Source organism: Colias philodice, chromosome 20, assembly GCF_061535455.1.
Source record: "Colias philodice isolate Cphi_HAF_F1 chromosome 20, ilColPhil1 Martin Lab GWU primary, whole genome shotgun sequence".
NCBI lineage: Eukaryota > Metazoa > Arthropoda > Insecta > Lepidoptera > Pieridae > Colias > Colias philodice.
In genome coordinates, this window is record NC_143105.1 from 6,986,732 (window position 1) to 7,011,640 (window position 24,909).

At 38.2% G+C, this 24,909-nt stretch overlaps 1 protein-coding gene and 1 long non-coding RNA gene across 4 annotated transcripts in view; both read left to right on the forward strand.

Moving 5' to 3' along the window:
* The window catches only part of trh (PAS domain-containing protein trachealess), a 175,813-nt gene that overhangs the window by 92,057 nt on the left and 58,847 nt on the right, over nt 1–24,909 (forward strand). The window lies entirely within an intron of this gene.
* Nucleotides 2,063–2,970, forward strand: LOC149479545 (uncharacterized). Its single transcript, XR_016317215.1, has 3 exons — nt 2,063–2,627; nt 2,754–2,815; nt 2,890–2,970. It is a non-coding gene; the product is annotated as an uncharacterized LOC149479545 (long non-coding RNA).

Consider the following 24,909-nt stretch of genomic DNA (forward strand, 5'->3'; position numbering starts at 1 on the left):
TTATAAATTAATAAAATTAATGCAAGAACTAATTACAATCGAAGTTGCAAAGAAAAAAGTAATCTTAAATTACTATCGATTCGTATAGAACAATAATACAAAAATGTATAAATAACTACATAACAAAGTACCTACTGTCGATTTGTCAAGCCCTACATAATATCGGATATGTTAGCCCTATGTTAGGGTTGGATGAAAAACGACAAGTTAGAAATTAACTTTCCTCTGTGAATAATGACTTCGGCCTGTTTGTTTCCTACACTATTAACACTAATGTTATTTTTATCAATATGTTTACATTTAATAATAGCTTGTCTAAAATAGTTTATAGGTTAGGCTAACTCTTTTAGATGGCCTTAATTTTACGGTTAAATCGTATTTAATTATTTCTGAATTTTAATAAAAAAAAACTATTTAATGATCATATTTGAATAAAGTTAAAAGCTTCATTCTAATTAAGTAATTATAAATTATCAATTGAAATATTAGTCAATTTACACATAAATAAATTTATATTTTAAAGCGCAATATTTATTTGTATTAAATAATTAAATGGCATTTATTTTAATTCCATATTTAATTAAAAATAAATAAGTATTAAATACCCATCGGTAGCATTTCTCTCACGTTTTCAGGTTTTGCTATATCCAAGCGTTTACCTAAATCCATAAAAGAAATAATTTATAGCAAATATGTAGAAAACCAACACAGATATAATCTATGTCTATTTGCGGATAAAATATGACTTAATCGTAACGATCGTGAATCGACCTAACTTTTATAGCCCTTGAAAAAAGTGTTGTAAATCATAGACAAAGGTTCTGGGATGTATAATGCCAATTTGTTATTTTTTCTTTTAGTGATTATCTGTGCTATTTTGACAGGAGTAGCGTTATATTAATTTATGGTTTGGGAAATTAATCACGTCTTGTTGGAAATAGCGGTTTTTTGAGAATAATTTTTATATTCTATACAAAATATGTATTTTGAAAAAATAAATAATATGTTTTTTATTTATAATAGAAAAATATGTTTACATGTTAAACATTTTAATACTTAGTAATAGTTAACCTACGAAAAATAATTAACCAATTAACCAATCCCATAAAGAATGTGTAAGAAACCTACTAACTGAACTTTATGTAGGTTTGAGGCATTGTAAAGATGGCATGCTAATAATTATGTTAATTAGAACGATAAAGAAAAAATGTAATCCATAGAATACAAGTTACAACTATGAATATACGCGTCCAAAAACATTAATAGCGGCAATCTTAAATCGGAATCAAAACAAAAATTTTATTGCGACCAACAAAAACGAGCAATATAAATAAATAACACAAAACAAACGCCAACGATTAAGCTATAAAATGGCTACTGTTTTTTGACACTAGAACCTTTCTACGAACGCATAAAACTACACGACGATTTGTTTAAATTGCATTAACAAGAAAAAGGGCTTAATAAAGTAATAAAATCCCGAACGCCCGGGGCGGGTTATAATTTCGCTATTAATATTCAATATTACCCCAAAACTTGGTACTTCAAAGAAAAATAAGATGACAATCTACGTGTATCTCTTTACCTTGTTCCTAGTAACTGTGCGTGTGTGGGTAATATATTGTGTACCGATATAAAATGTGATTGTGTGTGTGTGCACACGTGTTTGGAAATTAACAACGTAGGTGTCATATCCTTTATAGGTGTTTAAATCGTAATATTCTACGTAGATACTTTTATAAATATTAAATATCAGTTGAAGACTTCATTTGCTGTTTTATGCATACATTTACAAACTGACGTGGCTTAAATTCTGATAATATGTAGATACATAGATTTCCTGTATTTTTATCCGACTTTGGAGGTTCGTATTCTGTTTATCATGATGCTTTTGAACTTGAAGATTAGATTTTGAAGGGGAATTTTTTTAACATTCATGCTTATAGTATGAGTAAAGCAAATATCAAATACATACATGTATTAAAATCATTGTACATTAGTACATTACCTACAATCTAATTGTAATCTCTGCGTAAATACACTTAAAACTTAAGGTGATGAATTAATTTTTCTAACATTTACAGCCCTTTTCAAACCTTCGTAATTTTTATATTATTAAAGTTGTCGTGATGAAAATTCTTGACAAGAAAGTTCAATAGTAACACAATACGTCTACCGTTTTAGAAACATGATTCCATGATATTTTCTCGATAGAAAAAAAATACAAAGTTCTCATTGTTATTTTTTTTTAATCTCTGGCATCTTCAAAATAACAAACGTAAAGTTACGACTTTTTGGATATTAACTATAAAATATACAACCTATACGTCTACCGTGTTAGAATTTTGAAATATGCGATGGTTTTGAAATAAACAAGAAATACTTGAAATTAGCGCGCGACCAGCCAATATAGCGAGAGCCGCCCTGTACCTTCCTACCCCGATCGCTGCACGAGTCATTCCCGCTACGGCCGTCACACGGGGAACTTGTGTCGCTTGCGCAATCGTAAAAAAGGGTGACAACACGATAAGACAAAATGAGACAAATGGGGACAATAAAGAAAATAAAAAGAAGAAACATAAAGGTTGGAGGAAAAAGAATGCTTACAATTGGAACAAATTAATGAAGTAAGTTGGTTTTAATTTAAATTTGATGATAATTGTATTATAGACGATATTTGATATGTACCCCTGTTTTAAGTACATAACGAATGTGTAAGATTTTTTCATTTATAGCATAGATAATCTTTTCAGAAATCCGGAATCCAGAAGGAAAATAAACCCACTGATTGTTCACAATGTGAACCCACTCCTTCGTAAGTACCTTTATTCAGTCAAAAATGTATGTTATCAACGCTCTACTGGTTTTATCGCATGATTCCATTTTTAGCAAAAAGCAACAAAGTGCAAAGAAATAAAAAATCATGGTGAACTTAGTGGAAGTATGGTGGATGTAATATGGAACAGGAGCTCATTGGAGTAGTATTATCTTATATATAAAAATGAATCGCAAAATGTGTTGGTAAGCGCATAACTCGAGAACGGCTGAACCGATTTCGATAATTCTTTTTTTATTATATTCCTTGAAGTACGAGGATGGTTCTTATGTAGAGAAAACGTAAACATGTACTACGGGCGAAGCCGGGGCGGACCGCTAGTATTTAATAAAATACGAAAAAATTTCAAGAATTACATTTCTTAGTAGGTGGTAGATAAGTATGTTGTATAAAGAATTTGATGTTGATATTTATTTCATTTATACTTACTACACCTGTGCGGGAAATTGCTTAGTACTAAAACAGGTTTATATTCATATTTACATAGTAATGTGAGTTTTCATTTCGAAAAATTTTGTGTAAGTATATTAAATTGAGTTCCTGGGTGATCTGGAAACACAATTGGGCCCGGAAGATGGCGCTGCAGTCACTCCTCCTAATCACATGAACCGATTTGGATGAATATTTGTGTGCACATTTCATTGTTGTGGGATGATTGGTTGATTCGTTTTCACATTAGCTAATATTATGTATTTTTGTTGTAAACTTAATTTAATGTTTATAATACATTATTTTTGGTATAAATAAGCCAGTGTTCGTCTCACATTGCTGTACCTGCCTACCTACCCTACCAGGGCCTAACTTTGTTCTGGCTATTTTATTTTGATTATATTTTGTAATGAATAATTACAATTATAATAGAGTGCAAAAAATAAATACATGCGTCAATATATTTTGTGTTTTTTTTAAACAATTTTTTTATTTAAAAAAATATCATTCCGACCGCGGCTTTGCCCGCGTGGAATTAGGTTATATCGTGAATCCTGTTTTATCCCACAGAAGTGTTCAGTTCGGATAAAAAGTATCCTATGTGTAAATCCAGGCAATTAGCTATATTTTATCAAAATTGGTAATGTAGTCTTGACGTGATTAAGTAACAACTAACAAAAAATATACAAATTAACATCCATTTCGCATCAGTTTTACTGTATTAGTGATATCTTCCACTCTTGACTTTGACTGAGAAGAATTATGGTTTATAACTTCTTTCAGAAATAGTACCTTTCATTTCTGGGCATGATGTAATATCTACGTCAGCATCAAATTCTATCTAAATCAATTCAGTAGTCCGCGTTATTGAGTACCGTTTCATTTTTTCAGAGTAACAATATTTTTTGTTATTTTAAAGATTATTTATAACCTGTATTATTTTGTAATAAAGTTAACATTACGAAATAATAATAATTATTAATAATGTCTAAGTAGTTGTTAAAAAGAAGATTATTTGTTTATAAGCAAGAAAATAAAACCAATAAATCAACAATTAAATAAATACAGTATAACAATATTATAACTGTATGACGACTCCATACATGTTTGTCCCGAGTCGGCCAGCGGCAGCGCGGCGAGTTTGCAAGAATGACTTACCGCACACCCGCGTTCGCGATAGCGAGCTATTAGACTCCGCCCGCCAAGCAGTGGATTTTTTTTTGTGTATCGTCTTAAAAGAGTCACCTTCAACAAAACTACAAAAACAATAAGGGCAAAAAACTGGGACAATAAAGACAATTTCCTTCATAAAGTACTAAGTCCAAAAGTACATTTTCCATCAGATAACGTGTTATGACGAGTGTGGGTTCATGAATGAAGATGGTTGATAAGGTTTCATTGCGTCAGAAGTCAGAACATCCGTAGGTGTTGGTGTGGAGGCGGTTAATTGGAGCAATAGCGTGGTATTACCAAAATACTGGAATTATTGCAGTACCTACCTAACTATTTATGCTAATTGTGTGATTGTTTATCTGTAAACTTAAGTAACTTAAAACTTGGCTTTGGACTTAGATATGTCCAAGTAGTAGTGTAGGTCCAAGGCGATGAAAGAGGTGTTTCTTCAATATAAAAAGAACTGAAATAAGGTATAGAAAAATAATGTGCTAAATTTATTGAATTAAAAGAGGAAGAATCACTTTCTATCAAAATGAAAGATACAGATTTCTTATCTTGCACAAAATTTACATGAGAATTATCTACAAGTTATCCATAGGAATTCTCATGTAAAATGAAGAATTATCTATTAGTCTTGTTCAGGGGCGTGCACAGAGTTTTTGGACAGGGTAGGCAGAAATATTGCAATGATAATCCATACTAATATTATAAATGCGAAAGTAACTCTGTCTGTCTGTCTGTTACTCAATCACGCCTTAACTACTGAACCAATTTGCATGAAATTTGGTATAGAGATATTTTGATACCCGAGAAAGGACATAGGATAGGTTTTATCCCGGAAATCCTACGGGAACGGGTTTTTCTTTGAAAACGCGGGCGAAGCCGCGGGCGGAAAACTAATATTTCATATTGCAGTACTGATATTTGATTGGAGATACATAGTATTTCCGCAAAATAATGGAAAACATATCACGAACATAGGTCATATTATCTTCTTCTTATATATAAAAATGAATCGCAAAATGTGTTGGTAAGCGCATAACTCGAGAACGGCTGAACCGATTTCGATAATTCTTTTTTTATTATATTCCTTGAAGTACGAAGATGGTTCTTATGTAGAGAAAACGTAATTATGTACCACGGGCGAAGGACCGCTAGTCTATAAAATAATTGTCAAAGTAGGTATGATATCCTAACTAGTATTCTATATTATGTAATTAATGATTAACTTTACCTTTGTGTATTACAAATTCCGGTATAGATCCATTTATAGATCGGCCTTTTTCCTATCACTCTCTGTTTGATAAAAGTTTATTCATAAAACAAAAATAAAAATTTTTCGTTAAATTAGGTATGCCTTATTATCTTACAAAATACACTGATGATATACATAATCTATTTAGTTACTCTCAAAACACTTCACTTGCAAATTGTCGTAGTAAACATTATTATTTTTCTCAAAAAACAAATTTAACCTCAAAGTAAACGTTTGTTATTTCCAAAACAAAACAAACGAATAATGATACTATTTGCAGATGGTCTTTACCGCTACAAAATTGTATACATTATCACACTTCTTAAATTGGTCGCATATTCAACTTCAGTTTCGACTTTCGATGTAGTTCCGAATTCGGTTCGTACCTAATTCGTATATCTTCGTAAAAAGACACTGCCTACCTTGTGTGTTTGTGTGCGTGGTTTTATTACATCAGTGTGCCGTGTTTATAGGCACGCACACATATAAAATATGCGTAGACACGCAGAGCACACATATAAAAACTTAGACACGGATAGTTTGTGTCTTTGCCGTCCCGTGACGTACTGGGTCCTGTGGCGGCGCTAGTGCAGCGCATGAATAGTGACTTGAGCCGAGCCGGTGTTATAGAAATTAGATAATAATGCTACCAAAATACCGATAGATGGATCTAAAATATATTTGAAATATATTTTTATTTCATAAGTTCTACATTGCGCAATTAATAAAATAAGAATAAAATTTAATGACGCTGTGAATTTCATATTTTATGCATATTAAATATTGATCAGAGTTTGGTAAATGGTAGGGTAGGCAGTGTCTTTATGTCTTTATGGAATGCACGCCACTGGTCTTGTTATTTTATTCAGATTTCAGATGCTCTGAGTGCTTCGAACAATATAAAAACTATACTACTATGTTATTAGTATAATACCAATACCAAAACGATATTTAACAAATGACAATGGATATTTAATAAAACTAAGATCTTCTTTACACTACGAATTATAAAAACATAATTTTCATCATCACAGTCGCTTCCACACCGTCTAGCGACTAGCAGATTCCAGTAAGGCCAGGTACACACCTGAGATTTTTGACGGCTGATTATCGAGAGATCATAATGCGTGTTCGGATTTATGGCGTCGTTAAACAAGCTGGCCCACACCGCAATGGACTGTTGACACACAGGCGCCTACGCGGTATTGTGTAGTGTTGGTTTGTGTGGACACGCCTTTATAAGTCTTTTATATAGTAGAAGTAAATTGGCAGTAATTGTAGATTGTATGAAATGCGTGTTAACTAATAGATATTGGTTGTCTAATTTTATTGTTTATCTGTATTTGATTGATGTGGGTAGGTACTTAGTTAACAAGAGAGTTAACGAATGTTAATAAAATTATAAACTTATACTTACAATATGCTTTCTAAGTTACTACTTATATGTATACAAATGGTTGTAAAATATTAGGATTAAATTTCTTTGTAAGTATAGATCCAATAAAATACACCAGAATAATAATTAATAACCATAACAACCAGAATTTAATCGCATCTTCACAATATTCTTTCTCGACCACACTTAATTTATAAAGGAATGTCCACTCTATTCTAGCCATATAGAAAAACTACAATAACTGAACAAAAGATGACAGTTTTTCACCCACACTTGAACTATTGAAAAGCAATAACTTAAACGTTTTATTACTTAATATTTAACTTGAGGACAGTAGCGTCTTTTCATATTTATCGATTCCTATTAAGATACGATTGAGAAACTTTATTGTGTAACATTTATTAAAAAAATAATGTAACTTTTTGTTTAAACTTTAAAATCCGATTTAAGCCATTTCATAAATGTGGTCTCAAGTAACTTTCTGCATTGCAATTTTGTTATAATAATATATTATATTTACCTACATATAAGTATCTAGGTACTAATAATAATATGCACCTATGTTGATTTGGAGAAAATAAAATTTGAAGTGGTGTAAGCTGCAAAATTAGTGTAGACTATTACATAATCAAATAAACGAAACTTTACGCTTTCAATTGATTAATTACATTTAAAACAAATAATCAAATATTATAATAAGTATTCCTACTGGCACAAAAACAAGAAAAAACATAAGTACAAAAAATCGTTCTAAATTCAAAAATTGTATGTTTCAAATTCGAAATCTTTAATCTTTTCAACAAGGACTCGCCCCGCGCAAATTAAAAGCGTTATAAATGGCCGCGACACTCGGATGATTAATGCGCCTTGAAATTAAATAAGTGCGATAATGTTATTTTTATCTGAATTTTATTTATAGCGAGGAAGGTTTGTTGGGTTTTATTTATAGACTAGGTAACAACGAAATATTCACAGTACAAGAAGGCAGGGAAATTAAGTTCTGTTTTACGTAAGGCAGAATATGGATTATTCTGTTTTATAAATCAAAAGTAATGATTCAATTGACGTAAAAATATAGGTATTGGTTTTACTAGAATTTGAACTATGGATTTAACTTTCATTTTATATCCCATATCAAAGAAATATGCATTATGCAGATACAGAAATCCAATATAAACGGGAATTCACAATAAAATTATAAGAAAGATAAATATATTCAAGACAGACCACCTTTTATAAGCATTTCCATTAATATCGAGAAAGAATCTCCTCGGTGCTGTTAAAAGAATGTAAAATGGCGCCCAAGGGCCTCCTACATCGCGCTTCTGAAATTTACGAAAGATTTATTTGAATAAATTATTCCACCTGCAATGAAGGGTTGTTTTTACAAATGGCTATGACAATTTTAATAACGTTTTGAGATATTATTTTTTGGGCAAGGAGCTTGAAGATACATATTTTCTCCAATATGATCTGTGGCGTGTCTATTAGAAGGCATGTTTTATATGTTGTTATATATACAGGGTGTAATCGTTAAGTGTGCACAGGCGATTATTCCGTAACTATTGCAGATATCAAAAAACTTTAAACCGATATCGACAGCCCTTTACCTAATGAGAAAAATGACAATAATAACTTTTAAAAAATTAAACGGGAAATATCCAATAAAGTTATATTAAACACTCCTATACTTACATTGAATTTTCCATACTATTTTTGTTCAAAGCAAATGTTCGAAGTGACGTCCTCGTTTTGGAATACCATTGTATTCCACATCGAGCTCTATTGACAGTTTCTAAATGAATTTTTATTAAAATTTGGGAAGTAATTTAAGCACAAATTAAAAAAAAGAACAAAAATATGTTTAGGATAGTCATATTTCATACTAAATGTATGGGAGTGTTTGATGTAAATTTTTTGGATATTTCCCGTTTTATTTTTAAAAAGTTATTATTGTCATTTTATTCATTATGTAAAGGGCTTTCAATATCAGTTTGAAGTTTTTTGATATCTGCAATAGTTACGGAATAATCGCCTGTGCACATTTAACGATTACACCCTGTATAGTATATAAAGAAATTAATGAGCTATTAAATTAAGCTGTAACAGAGAACATGCGGATCAACTCAACTTTAGTTTTATTTTTTTAAGAAATTTGAATATCACGATGTCTTTGAATTTTTGAAGAATGAATCACAATTCAACGTCGCAAAATATTCAAATTCTTTAAAACGACAATTGCCAAATAAAACATTCAAATGTTTATTACATTGGTGACTTATGATTCGTACAAGCGTGACATCATCACATCGAAGAGAAAACAACAATGGACTCTTTCGTCGATTAACAGGAAATAGTTTATATTCTCAAAACAAATCGCAAAACGGTTGATATACTGATACTGTACACAAACAATATTTAACCCTAACTCCTTGAAAAAGAATCGAAATTGCAAGTGGAATAGTATACTTAACCCATGTGCAGTGAACACGAATTAAATCTGTAAAACAAAAGTGGTTGGTCTGAATTTTAAATCGTCAATGAGAGTCTTAAGTCCGTTTGAAGCTATACTATTGGTCATTGAGATTCCTCGCATGTCCGATAGATGGACTGACCGGGGATTCGTTTGACCAGAAAAATAGATTTCTTTGATGTCCAAGGGTCAAATGTAGAATGTAATGTATGTGATGTACCGGATATATAAAGCAGGGGTGGGAAAGAAATACCTGTTATATTTTAAACTGAAGTGAATAAAATGAGGTCATTTGTTTATAGTTTATGATGGAATAGCATATAGCAGTTTTTAAATATTTTTATAAATTAAATTCCATACCAGGTAATAAAACTATGACCATAATAATAGATGCGATTAATTAAATTTAGAGTGGTAGAGCCAAGAAGAGGATATTTACAGTTTACTGTATTGCTGATATGTCAATTTATTTATTAATCCTAGTTATTGAACAGTACAAAGTGTTGGTGTACATATTACTAAAAATCGAGCAACTATGAAGTACAAACATTGTTGTTTTTAACTGTAGTGAGTAGTCTCAGTTGTCCGCTAAAATTGTCATTTACCACTTATAACAAAACAGACAAACAACTTAAAAATACACAATCTAAAACAAATGTCAGCTAAAATTTAATCGTTCAAACGAAGGAAATGAAACTGCAGTTGACGGAACCCTCTGGAATCCATAACGCACGGAGTCACAGAGTTGATAGCTTTCTCTCGATAGATACAATTGAGAGTTGAGACCAAGATATTGGATAAATAGTTGTTTAAATGCAATTCGTGGAAGTAAAAATAAGGTCAGTTCAAGTAAATTCTTGAAATTTGTGTGGATGACTGACTTGACTACAGGCTGTCAATTCTATAACCTATAAAAATAAGTAGCCGATGATTGCTTATTAATTTAATACTTAACTATCTACTAATTTGGTTGTTAGTATTTTTTTATTTCTATGCCTTTTGTTTACTAATCGTAATAGATTTACTATCAAGTGATGCGTCTCTAAGTTTGCTGCGTTCTTAAGTTTGAAGAGTACGTAAATAGATCTATTAATCAATAAAAAGAGTAATTTATATGTTGTTCTAAGGTTATTTGCTTTTAATCATAATATTCACCTATTAAAACAGAAAAGAGACTTATGCTTTCAAAAGGGACGACTCCAACCTCCAGAAGAAGATTCAAACAAACACAGATACGCATGATGACCTTATAACACGCGTTACCAGATAGAGATAAGGTCACAATCTGATTAATTATTTCTGAGAACCACAAGGACAGACAAAAGAAATACTGTAGTACAAAGAAACATGACAATGAACCATGATAGATTATGTATGTTGGTATTTAAATAAATTGCAGTTTTAATATACCTACTATGAATTAAGATGTAATCAATGAAATTTCCTTTCTTCCTTTGTAATCAATGAAATCTCTGAATGAGGCGTCCTATTAAGCATTACGTAAGGTTAAAGTTTCAGTATTTACATATTTATTGAACTCGATTGAAAATTTCCAGCTCAAAGCAAATTTCAATATCTGTATCAATCTCGAATATCTTCTTCCCTTGGGCGTCTATATCGTATGTAAAGTTCACATTTTCACCTAGCAAAGCCCAGAGGATATCAAACAGAATCTATCATCTTACTGTAATGTCAAAGCACCTAATTTGATGCTCTAGCTGAGCATTCGGATTTCCCGGTGGATGATGCGGGAGGGAGAGAGAGGATAGCAAGTGGTATGTGTGTGAGGGAGATGGTTGCGCGGTCACGGGCGCGATTCAAATGATTGGTGTACGTGCGTTCTCGACCGCGCCTTTACGTGACTTCGGCGGTTTAGTAGTATGGTTGGTGTTGTTTGATACTTTATTGATTATGCTTGGGTTGGGTATGAACAAAATAAAATATAGATTGTCTATCGGGAATAGCTTTTTGCTGGTGAAATGTTTTACCAATCTACAAACAAACAAAAATAATGCTTAGCTAGCTCTAGCTATATGTATTGTATGTATGTAGTGGATAGTCACTTTGAAGGTTTTAGGATGTTAACAGACAGCTCTATAGATGTGTGAAATGAATGAAAATGTACAAGCATTATGATTACAATTACATATTTTAGATTACAATTTATATAAATCACGTTACGAAATAAGAAGAGAATTATTATACCGTTCGTGATTTTTCAATCACGAACGGTATAAATTGCATTTTATTTAATTTTAATAAAATGATAACAATACGATTTTTAAACCGTACCTACCTTTACTTCAATAGAAATCGAAAATGACCTCACAATTCCATAGACACTAATTGTAAAACTTGACATGAACAAAAATCTCAAGTTTTATTAAAGTATCAAGCCGCTAGGTCGTAGTACACATCGGTAGGCGTTTAACAGGTAGAATGAACGCATACCTCGTCTACTGTTTCGTTGCTCATTCATTGTTTTACTAGTAGCCTTTCGTTTGGATGACGAAACGAATTACGATTTCATCTTATTTTGATGCGCACAGACATTTGTGGTATTTTGTCTTTGCTTGATGACGTTTTGAAATTTTAAAAATGGAACAGGGATATAAATTTTAACGGTTTTAATTCTTGCAAACGGGCCTTCCCCTTGATTTGGTGAATTTTGATATGGATTTACTTATCCTTAATTTCTGAAACGGTTTTAAAATTATTTTATTAATGTGTGATATTATTTCTAATGAAAAGAAAATGAATTTTAAACACTCTCAAGTTAAACCATACCTAAACAGAATAATATTTATTAAGTAATTTTTTTTTGTGATCTCTCTCAAAAATATAAAAGGGTCAATTATATTGAAGTGCCTATATTAAATCTTATTTTACCAAAATATGGAATTGATTATTGAACCGTGACCACTCTTTATAGATTATTATTTTATTATTAAATGGAGAATTGGACAAGAAAGTCTTTGCACCGTAATGTAAAAGTCATGTAATTTTTAACATTTTTTATTTCAATTCGAAGTCACCCACAAACTTATTCGCGAGGGGTGGACCATAGAGATAGTAAATTATAGATAGGTCAATGTGGATTTGTTTTAATTACACTATTTTTGAGATGTTATATAATATTGTACTAACTATCGTGAGCATAATAATTATTGTATGTATTGATTATTTGATTGAATGTTTTAGAAGGGAATGACAATTTATTCTAATCTATAAAATTTAAACCTCATTTCGTAATATCTACCATTTAACATCCACCTTTTTGTGATGCTTTCATTTTATAAGATAATGCGATGCTCCTACCAAGATGAAATACATCCATACTAATATTATAAATGCGAAAGTAACTCTGTCTGTCTGTCTGTTACTCAATCACGCCTTAACTACTGAACCACTTTGCATGAAATTTGGTATAGAGATATTTTGATACCCGAGAAAGGACATAGGCCACTTTTTATTGCGAAATATGTACCACGGGCGAAGCCGGGGCGGACCGCTAGTATAAATAATATGTAGTAGTTAATAATATCAAATCTTTTTTATTTCTCACTTTTCCGTTTTTGAAGTCGGTTGTTTTTAACGCAGTTATTTTTATTTAATACTTTTTAGTGTAATTTTCAACACGAATCAAACGAGCCCAAACTCGATAAAGTTGAGTCAATATATTACTGAGTTCCTATGGCCACCTTCCGATTCCATCATCAAATCAGCTTCATGTCATGATAATGTTTCATCGCTATCAAATTTACATAGCTCAATCGGTTACCGGGAAGTGAATCAAAGTTACTTGCTACATTTCAATTTAGTCATCGAGTACAGACAAAAATTTATCCGAATAAATATGTATCCGAAAAAATTTTGTGGGACCAATTCGACACCATCCCGCATCGAACAAAAAAAGAATCACGTAAATCAGTTCAGAAACCTCGGAGTAATCTGTGTACATACATACAAAAAAATATACCGGCCGAATTGATGTCCTCCTCCTTTTTTTGAAGTCGGTTAAAAACTCTAATCGCACGGAGAATTTAATTTTCACAAAAAGCTCTAATCGCACGGAAAGCTTAATTTTCACAAAAAGCTCTAATCGCACGGAGAGCTTGATTTTCGCAAAAAGCTCTAATCGCACGGAGAGCTTAATTTTCACAAAAAGCTCTAATCGCACGGAAAGCTTAATTTTCACAAAAAGCTCTAATCGCACGGAGAGTTTAATTTTCACAAAAAGCTCTAATCGCACGGAGAGCTTAATTTTCACAAAAAGCTCTAATCGCATGGAGAGCTTAATTTTCACAAAAAGCTCTAATCGCACGGAGAGCTTAATTTTCACAAAAAGCTCTAATCGCATGGAGAGCTTAATTTTCACAAAAAGCTCTTATTGCACGGAAAGCTTAATTTTCACAAAAAGCTCTCATCGCACGGAGAGCTTAATTTTCACAAAAAGCTCTAATCGGACGGAGAGCTTAATTTAAAAAAAAGCTCTAATCGCATGGATGGCTTAATTTTAACAAAAAGCTCTAATCGCATGGAGAGCTTAATTTTCACAAAAAGTTCTAATCGCACGGAGAGCTTAATTTTCACAAAAAGCTCTAATCGCATGAAGGCTTAATTTTCACAAAAATCTCTAATCGCACGGAGGCTTAATTTTCACAAAAAGGTATAATCGCACGGAGAGCTTAATTTTCATTAAAAGCTCTAATCGAACGGAATGCTTAATTTTCACAAAAAGCCCTAATCGCACGGAGAGCTTAATTTTCATTTAAGGCTCTAATCGCACGGAGAGCTTAATTTTCACAAGAAGCTCTAATCACACGGAGAGCTTAATTTTCATAAAAAGTTCTAATCGCACGGAAAGCTTAATATTCACTAATAAAAATAACTGCGTTAAAAACAACCGACTTAAAAACGGAAAAGTAAGAAATAACAAAGATTTGATATTATTTGATACTAAAATTGCTCACAATAGGAAGACATGGACGAAGGGAAGAGAGGCCTTTGCCCAGCAGTGGGACAGCCATGGCTGAATAATAAATAATAATAATTATTAACCTTTTATTGCGAAATATGTACCACGGGCGAAGCCGGGGCGGACCTCTAGTAATTAATAAATTCAGAACATTAAAATTATGAAGGAAATTAAATTCTCAAAGGTACCGTTACCAAATTAAATTAAATCCCGTCTATATCTTCTTGAACCTGTGCTATTTATCGAAGCATGCAATTGTGGGTGACTGGGTGGTTAAAACGCTGTCGCCTGTCAACACGTCCGCGACATGCTCTTTTTGCGAATGTCAAAAAATTAAAAAAAAAACTTTTTTTAATGTTAACAACACTAGGGTAAATCTGCCAAAAGGGAGAACAGTTGATGTAGTAAATAACATAAAATCTTCTTATATATAAAATTCTCGTGTCACAATGTTAGTCTGCATACTCCTCCGAAACGGGTGGACCGATTCTCATGAAATTTTCTGTGCATATCGGGTAAGTCTGAGAATCGGCCAACATCTATTTTTCATATGTACCACGGGCGAAGCCGGGGCGGACCGCTAGTATATATATATATTAATGGCCACAATCTGCTTTATCTTATGCTTTTCTTTATAATTAGTATAGTTTTAGTAATGCATCTGTTTCAAATTCTCTCACTCTCTGAACACTTTTAAAAGCATTCATTGCTTGGAAAAATATACAGAAGGGGAGAAAATATACCTCCGAATATTAACCCCCAGAACATATATGAAAAATACGATCTAGTTATTCTATAGGTATAGGTTATTGGACTACCTATGACTTTAAACATTTCTTCGTAATAAGTACAATAAATAAGATTACGTATTGCACTTGTCTCGAGGGTGAGACGAAGACGAATGTTCAACTTGTATTTTTACAGCGTCAACAGTTTATGTATGTAAATCGGTTATGGGCGGTGTTATGCAACATGTACTGCAAAAAACTATTTCTTATAGAAATATTAAACAAGATCAATATATACAGGGTGTAATCGTTAAGTGTGCACAGGCGATACTAGGTACCTATTTAGGTACTACCTATAAAAATAATGTACCTACTTAATAAACACGGATAGGTAAGTGTTTCTCCAGCTCTACAACTAACTTTAAGAACAGCCGGACCAATTTTATATTAATTAATTTAAATCGAATTGAATCTATGAAGGTGAACAAGTGTAAAAATATTTGCTAATTTATACCTAACACAAAGAAATCAAAATTTTCGATCATCACTACTCAATACTATAACAATCATCATGTATCAAAATAATTGCCGATTTTACGGAAATATGCACTTTATTTTAAAGAATTAGGATTAGAAAATGAAAACTTGCCTCCATCATCACCTCCTCCTCCTCCAGTTTGCAGCACGCCTGCCGGGTTAAACCCGCCAGCCGCTACCCAGGGCTGGGCCCTTTCGGCTCAGTGGCCTCATCGGCCCCAACCCCAGTACTAGGTGATGCTGCGCACATACCATCACCTAGGAGTATTATTTCAAAATAAACTACCCCAGGAGGGTACCACCAAGGGTGGAGAATCCCTCCCTGAGTCCAACTCAGGCTGCCCCACGTATTCTGGGGGGGGCAAAAACTTGCATAGAGATTCCGACACTGAGGAGGTGGGTTCCCAGGCCTCCTCACTGCCAAATACTACTGGACCCGACGACCTTGGCGTGATAACGGATACTGATTTTATTTATGGTGATGAACCAAGAGGTACAGAAACGCGTACTGCTAGAGCGCGCGGCAAAAAGAGTAATAGAAGAGGCAGCAGGGTGCCGGTCAGAGGGGGTTCCTCCTCTGACAGAGGTGCCCTTGGTGGAGCTGGGCTAGACGGCTCGATCATTTCGGACCGTGGGTTGGCAAGCGCAGGCTCAATGAACAGCGTGGCCACGCTGCGTTCTGTTTCATACGAGGAAGACCGACTTTGGGCGAAGCGAAGGCGGTCTCCTGACGCAAGCTGCTCGGCCTTTTCTACGGATGAAGAAGGAGTGCGTAGAGCGCATCGCGCGAAAAGGGGTAAAGGGCGCCCAGCCACCTCAACACAGGCGAGTGTTACGAGGCAGGCATATTTGCGGGCCCAGCGGAGGGAGTTAGAAAGCGACAGGAGTGACTTGGAGCGGTCAAATGTCCCGCCCCGGTCGGAAGAGGCGCGGACCTCTACTCCCCTCCCTCCACCACCAGCTCCTGGTGTTTTTGCCCCACTAAATGGCACAGAAACGGCGGCTGCTCTAGGCCGTCGCATTGAAGCCGGGCTGGCATCTATAAACGAGGTCCGGACGAAATCCCGCAATTTGAAAGGTGTCTTCGTGCGGGATCTTAAGGAGGCCTCAGATGTGATCCGCGAGGCGGCCGGACTTTTGCAGGAGCGCACAATGACAGAAGAAACCCGCCGCCTTCAAGCTGCGAACGACCGGTTGCAGACAGAGTTGGACGGCCTGCGCAAAGAAGTAGCCGAGCTAAAAGCGGCCCAAACCGCAGGTCCCAGTGGAGGAAACGCCGACCTGATAAAAGAAATAATGCGCCAGGTTGGTGAAATGGTGAGCGCCAGGCTAGAAGATATCAGCGACCGGCTGCTCCCGGAAAAGCGTCTCCGACCTCCGCTAGCAGCGGACCGAAGAGCACTCGAGCGGGAAAAAGGCCCTGCACTGGCTGAGAGCTTCCCTCCACTTCCTGCAGCCAGAATACCCGCTTCGAGAAGCAGAACAGCTCCTGTAAGGACCGAGCCTGTGCCTAGAGCAGCCGAAAACCAGTCAACTACGGGTGCACTACCCTCGCAGGGTGGGTCAAAGAAAAAGGGTGGAAAAAAGAAAAATCGTAGAGATAAAGAAGTGGGTGCAAATGCGCCTTCCGATGTTACCACCTCACAGCAACGGTCTGAAGAGGGTTGGACCGTTGTAGGGAAGCGCAATAGGAAAAAAAAGAAGCGAAACGGCCAGCAAACCCGGAAGGTTAGGAAGCTCCGGGTTCCCTCTACGTCGGCGGTTGTGATTGCAATCCAGCCGGGTGCTGAGGACCGCGGTATTAGCTTTGCCTCGGTGCTGAAGGAGGCCAAAGCCAAAATTGACCTAGCCGAAATCGGCATAAGTGCGGTTCGCTTTAAGCGATCCGCCACTGGTGCTCGCATTTTAGAGGTTCCCGGCGCCGCTAGCTCGGAGCAGGCCGATGTGCTGGCGGTCAAACTGAGGGAGGTATTAGACAGCGAAGTGGTTAAGGTGTCCAGGCCAGTGAAGAGCGAAGAGCTGCGTATTACTGGGCTCGACGACTCAACTTCAGCGGACGAGGTTGCAGAGGCCGTGTGTCGGGTCGGGGAATGCTCCGCAGAGCAAGTTAAGTGCACAGGCTTGCGATCTGGACCTAGGGGCATTGTTACGGCCTGGATCAGCTGCCCGGTGGCAGCTGCAAAAAAGCTTTCAAAAGCGGGCCGCATTCAAGTTGGATGGACCTCGGCCATGGTGCGTTTGAATGATCCGAAGCCCCTGCGCTGCTTCAGATGTCTGGAAGTGGGGCATGTCAAGGCCCTATGCTCTTCTACAGTGGACCGCAGCACTATCTGCTATCGTTGTGGGGATATCGGACACAAAGCTGGCCAGTGCACTGCCACGGCCGCACGTTGTGTTCTTTGTGCGGAGGCAAACCGTCCGGCGGATCACCGGCTTGGGAGCAAAGCCTGTAAAACTAAGGCTAAGAAAGGAAAGCAGGCGAGTGATGGCTCGGAGGCCCCCTCACTCGCTGCTCCGGCACCCACTGAGGCGCCGACTGTTGAGGCAGCGGCTATGGAGACATAATAATGTCTTCACTTCAAATGATCCAGGTGAACCTCAACCACTGTGCCAGGGCGCAGGATCTCCTGTACCAGAGCATGGCAGAGTGGGCTATTGATATGGCAGTGATTTCAGAGCCGTACACTGTGCCCTCATGGAGCAACTGTGCAGGAGATCTAGACGGCGTAGTCATGCTGATGGCGCGGGGTGGAGTGAAGCTCGAGAGGATAGTGAGGCGAAGTGGCTGTGTGGCGGCTTCGTTTGGTTCTGGCATTGTTGTGGGAGTATATTTTTCACCCAACCGCCGCCTCTCTGAGTTTGAGCAATTCCTAGACGAGGTGAAACAGGTGCTTGATCTCGCACATCCCCAACCAGTGCTATTGGCCGGAGACTTTAACGCCAAATCCGTAGCGTGGGGATCTCCCATGACCGATGCGCGTGGTGTGGTGCTCGAGGATTGGGCGGCTTCTTCCGGATTGTCCCTCCTTAATCAAGGGTCTGTACTCACATGCGTGCGGCAGAGGGGCGGCTCCATCGTTGATCTGACGTTTGCGAGCCCGTCTCTTGCCCACCGTGTGCGAGACTGGAGAGTTCTGGAGGACGTTGAAACGTTGTCGGACCACAGGTATATCCGTTTCGGCGTCGCCTCACGGGAGATTCCCGGTCGAGTGACTCCAAGTGAGGGACGGCGACCGCGCTGGGCTTTGAGCCGCCTAGATAAGGAGCTGCTGATTGAAGCCGCTATCGTGCAGTCCTGGCTTCCTGTGCCGGAGGGAACTGTGGCTGTTGAGGTGGAGGCGGCGTGGCTCGCTGATGCCATGACGCAAGTTTGCGACGCGGCCATGCCCCGTGTTGGAAGGATACCACCCAAGCGGCAAGTTTACTGGTGGTCCGCCGAAATTTCCCAGTTGCGCTCTTTCTGCGTAGCTGCGAGGCGGGCGTACACCAGGTGTCGAAGGAGGAGACACACTGACGCAGAGGAAGCGCAGTTGTATGCTGCCTACAGGAGCTGCGTTGTTGCTCTACAGGAGGCCATTAGCCGATCTAAGGCGGAAGCTTGGGAGGAGATGATAAGTGGCCTGGATCGGGACGCCTGGGGCCGGCCGTATCAATGGGTGAGGCAAAAGATCCGCCCACGTGCCCCGCCCCTGACCCAGTCACTTGAGCCCCAATTTCTGGACCGAGTAGTGGCGTCGTTGTTTCCGGACCGGGAGAGACATCCTCCGCCATCGATGGCGTCGAGGAATGTTGCGCCACAGGAAGAGTCAGATGACGCCGTTGTTCCTTCGGTCACGAGAGAAGAGCTGGAATCGGCTGCAGACAGGCTTAAGAGAAAGAAGGTTTCGCCTGGTCCTGATGGTATACCTAGTCGAGCTTGGGCACTTGCGCTACCGGCTCTTGGCTCTAGAGTCGAGCGCCTGTTTTCAGCGTGCGTACAACAAGCCCAGTTTCCTGGAATATGGAAATCTGGTAACTTGGTATTGATCAAAAAGCCAGGCCGCCCAGGGGATTCGCCGTCGGCTTATAGGCCGGTGGTGTTACTAGATGAGGTGGGAAAGCTCCTTGAGCGTATTCTGGCGGCGCGCCTCGTTGACCATCTTGAAAGAGTTGGGCCGAACCTCAGCAACTGCCAGTATGGCTTTCGGCGGAAGCGATCTACCCTAGACGCAATCTTATGTTTGAAGACCGTTGCAGTGGATGTGGTCTCCAGAGGCGGAGTACTTTTGGCGGTATCTTTGGATATCGCCAATGCTTTTAATACCTTGCCCTGGACGTGCATTCTGGAGGCACTCCGCTACCATCGCGTGCCCACATATTTACTACGGATGATACAATCATACTTGTCAGATAGGTCCGTATCGTACCTCTCTCGGGATGGGTGGAGGCAGAGGCCTATGTCGTGCGGTGTTCCACAGGGTTCGGTGCTAGGACCGCTCCTGTGGAACATCGGCTATGACTGGGTTCTGCGTGGTGAGCATCTCCCAGGGGTCGGTGTGTTATGTTACGCCGACGACACGTTGGTGACTGCTCGTGGAAACTGTCTAAGTGAGGCAGCCCAATTGGCGACAGCTGGCGTTGATCTAGTCGTGAATCGTATCCGCCGGCTAGGTCTGAAAGTGGCCTTGGAAAAGACGGAGGCGCTGTGCTTCCATGGCCCCCGTAGGGCACCAGGGGCTGGTTCCTGTGTACAGGTGGGGGGCGTGTCCATAGAGATCAGTCAGACAATGCGCTATCTGGGAATTTTCTTAGACGGTCGTTGGTCTTTTGCGGAGCACTTCCGTCGCCTCGCCCCCCGGCTCACCGGAGCGGCCGGGGCACTGGGAAGCTTGCTCCCCAATCTTCGGGGGCCTGGAGATAGCTGTCGCCGGCTTTACACCGGTGCCATCCGCTCAATGGCCCTGTACGGAGCGCCCATCTGGGCTGATTCTCTTAGCGCCCGGACTAGACCCCTTCTGCGTCGTCCGCAACGGGTCATGGCGCTAAGAATATCGCGGGCATATCGGACTGTCTCTTTTGAAGCATCCTGCGTACTAGCCGGAACCCCCCCTTGGGAACTTGACGCTGCTGTACTCGCGGACGTGTACCGACGAATTGCTGGGTCCAGGTCTTCGGGGCTGGAACCAAACCCCGAAGAAGTCTCGCGCTGGAGGGCTTCGGCTCGCGAGCGTCTGATGGAGGAATGGGTGCGGCGTCTCGAGAACCCAACTGCAGGTGTAAGGACGGTGGAGGCCATCCGGCCGGTCCTTTTAGAATGGTGCAGCAGACGACATGGGGCTCTCACGTTCCGCTTGACACAGGTACTGTCTGGACACGGGTGTTTCGGACGATACCTGTGTCGAGTCGCGATCCGGGAGCCAACCATGGCCTGCCATTGGTGCCCAAGCGAGGAGGATACAGCGGACCACACGCTGAGTGTGTGTCCTGCGTGGTCCGTGGCTAGGCAGCGACTGGTCGCTGCTGTGGGGCCGGATCTCTCGCTCCCGTCCTTGGTTCGCGCCATGGTTGGAGGCTCCAGGTCCTGGCGTGCGGTGGTCGCCTTCTGTGAGGAGGTGATGGTGCGAAAAGAGGAGGCGGAGCGGGTTCGTGAGGGGAACCCTCTCGCGGACCCGATGCGGCGCCGGCGACCCTTTAGGCGCCGACGCCGAGTCGCGGTCGCTAGCGATCGCGACCTGCCTCCCTAGCGAAGGGCTCTGGACGATGGACCGGGGACATGCTCCATCGTCCGGGGCAGTGAGGTGACATGAGACGTGTTCCGCTCATGCCGCCTCGCAGAGGAAGGAGGAGGCGCGCACGCGCGCAGCCGTAGGTGGTAACGGAGGTGGGCCCGTAACCGGGCGTCCGCTGCCAGGGTCGTGGACGATTTCTAAGAGTACCCGCGGCCCCGGCTAACTGCGCGGCTCGACGGAACACAGTGGGGTTTTAGTCGGTAAGAATCCGACATAACCCTTGGCTCCATCCCCGGGGGCCATGGGTATCTTTCGAAGATTTCCCCACTATAAAAAAAAAAAAAAAAAAAAAAAAAAAAAAAAAAAAAAAAAAAAGGATTAGAAAATGAAATCAGTACCTAATACCTACCTAAGTATAATTTTAATAACAGTTTTATAAAGTACATACAAATCACTTAAAATTATACCTATAACAAACTAAGCATATTAAATTAAACATCAACATGTTACCTAATGCATATAACCGTCCACCTACTTGCCAACTTTGCCAATTGAAAAATTACCCGCGTTATTAGGTTCTGAAGAAAGTCCCTTATTACCTACGGGAACAGAGCAAGAAAAATGTAGCAAGGGGCGTAATGTAATTGACTTTTTTAAAGTGTAAGTAGCCGTTTGTGAAGCAAATTGGTGTTAAAACTGTTACACTTTTGTTTGAAGCGCTTTTTAATATTGTAAAGCGCTTTTTTAATATTGTGAATGTTGTGTTTGGAGGGAAATTGTGAAGTAGCTTCATATTATAGCAACATTGATGATAGTTTAAAAATTGAATGCGTGTTATGATGCATTATTTTCTGATTCTGATTTTGCAGTAACAAAAACATAGCTATCCGTTTCAAAATTGATTTTACACAAACCCTGCATCCACCCCTTTTTACAAGCTATTACCAAATTTTGAATTACCATCAATACGTAATGTATGCTCCCAACATTTCTGCCTATCCTACAGAAACTTTATATACTCCTATATTATAACTAGCTGCGCTTTTTGGTTTCACCCGCATGCGACTTCGCTCCTGTTGTAGCGTAATGATATATATATAGCCTATAAGCCTTCCTCGATAAATTGGCTATCGAACACCGAAATAATTTTGCAAATCGGACTAGTAGTTCCTGAGGTTAGCGCGTTCAAACAAACAAACAAACTCTTCATAATATTAAGTATAGATTTAACCCATACTTGCTCCTGTAATACTCCTTATAATATCTACTAGTTGCTGACTGTACTGCAGCTACGTTACCGACTGTACGGAGGGGAGGGATCGTGCTCCGAATGAGCAATGTTCTCAAACTCATAACCGTACGATATTTTTAGCTGGATTAATATCGTGTTGATGGCGACGCGTTATTGAAAAACTAGTTCTGGTCTGTCGTTGTTATGAGTTGAAAATTTAATATAGACCTGAGAATATAGAGGCTGCTAATTCAGCGCTTTTTAAGGAGTACCGATTGTAATAATTAGGATTGATCATAGGAGAGATTATTTAATACGAATAATACAAATAAATAAAAGTAACTAAGCAGTCTTTGAAATGATAATAACATTTAAATTGAAAATTGAACAGAAATAATAAAATTCACAATGATTATTACATGAATGCAAAAATTAAAGCATTGGCTGGATTTTACAATCAGTCCGGTGATCGAGGGCAGGACCTAAACTGATAATTCAATTTCCGTTTTTGGTATAGATATCTATTCTAGAACTACTCATTTTTTAATGAAGTTTAATAGAAAGCTTTATCTGTATTTGTCGTCAGTGCTTTCTTATATAGAGCGATTTACCTTATCTATACTTAATATTATAAAGCTGAAGAGTTTGTTTGTTTGAACGCGCTAACCTCAGGAAATACTGGTCCGATTTGAAAAATTCTTTCGGTGTTAGATAGCCCATGAATCGAGGAAGGCTAGGCTATATATCATCACGCTAAGACCAACAGGAGCGGAGCAATGCGGGTAAAACCGCGTGGCACAACTAGTAACTTAATAATTCAATAATTCATCATTTAACAGATTAAAAAAAAGAATACAAAGAGATAGTTACAAAGTTATTACGCAAATTTTATTGAAATATGACCATTTTTGAAGTAACAAAGTAGCAGATCAACTAACCTGCGATTATATTTGCTCAACCCTCCATCAAGGAATGTATTAAACAAAGATAAAATCAAGGCGAAACATTTAACTTTGCATATGGGGCCAATTATACCAGAATTCGTATAATTTACGCGATACCAGACTAAATAAATTAATAAAACAACCCCTTAGTGAAGGGTTAAGATTTGATATCCTTATCCTTTATGATTTGTTGTTTAAATAATTTGTGTATAAATGTGATGTAATGTCGTTTGTTTGTGAAATAATTTTAATGAATTTTATGTGTATGAAAAATGAATTCATGTTAATGAATTATTTACATTCTTTTTTAGATAAATGAAACTTTAGGCTTCAAAATTATAGAACCTATTTCAACATTTTGTATTTGAAATTGCTAAAAAAATTGTACATCTAAATACCAAAATTATTAAAATTTTTAAATAAAATATTCTTATATATATTGTAATGTGCTATTTTGAAATATTTCAGCAAACCTATACTTTACATTGTGGTAGTATAATCCTTAACGGTTTGGGACACGATTTTATCTCTAGGTTAGGAATGCTATGGAAGAGATCTATCTATGCTCTATATAATGTCAATGTTCATGGGCGTAGCCACGGTGGGGCAGGGTGGGGCACTTGCCCCACCCTGGCTCTGACCTGGAAGGTACCTAACCAAATCTAAAAAACGTAATTATCTAGGTACTGACTACAAAACTTAATATCCGTTAAAAAATTCTCACTCGAAAGTTGTCAATGGACACAAAAAAAGCGATCTAAACAAAAAGCTTGCGCTTCTATGTTACATGATTTAAACCACTTTTGGTGCCAGAAAAAGTAGTGTAGTACTGTTACCCCATTCAAAGCTGTTTTTATTTAGCCAAATTCGCACTAAATTTCCCATCCAATTTCACTTTTGTTTTAGGATAAGTTACTGACCATAAAAGCACAAAATGCTGACAGATCCAGGTGGAGCTACGCTCGCAATCTTACATAAAAGTTTTTGGCCGATATCTCGGAAACTATCCATTTTAAGGCAAAAAATATGGGGATTTTTTGTAGGTAGTAAAATTTTACATCTTTTATACCTTGTAAACTTTTTGTAAAACTTTCCGTTATAGTAAATTTCAAGGTACCTATGTATGTATGTTTCGTACACTTCGTATATATTTCGAACAACTAAATAATATTGAGTAGTTATTTTATATTCGGATGCAAAAAAATATGGGCACTAGAA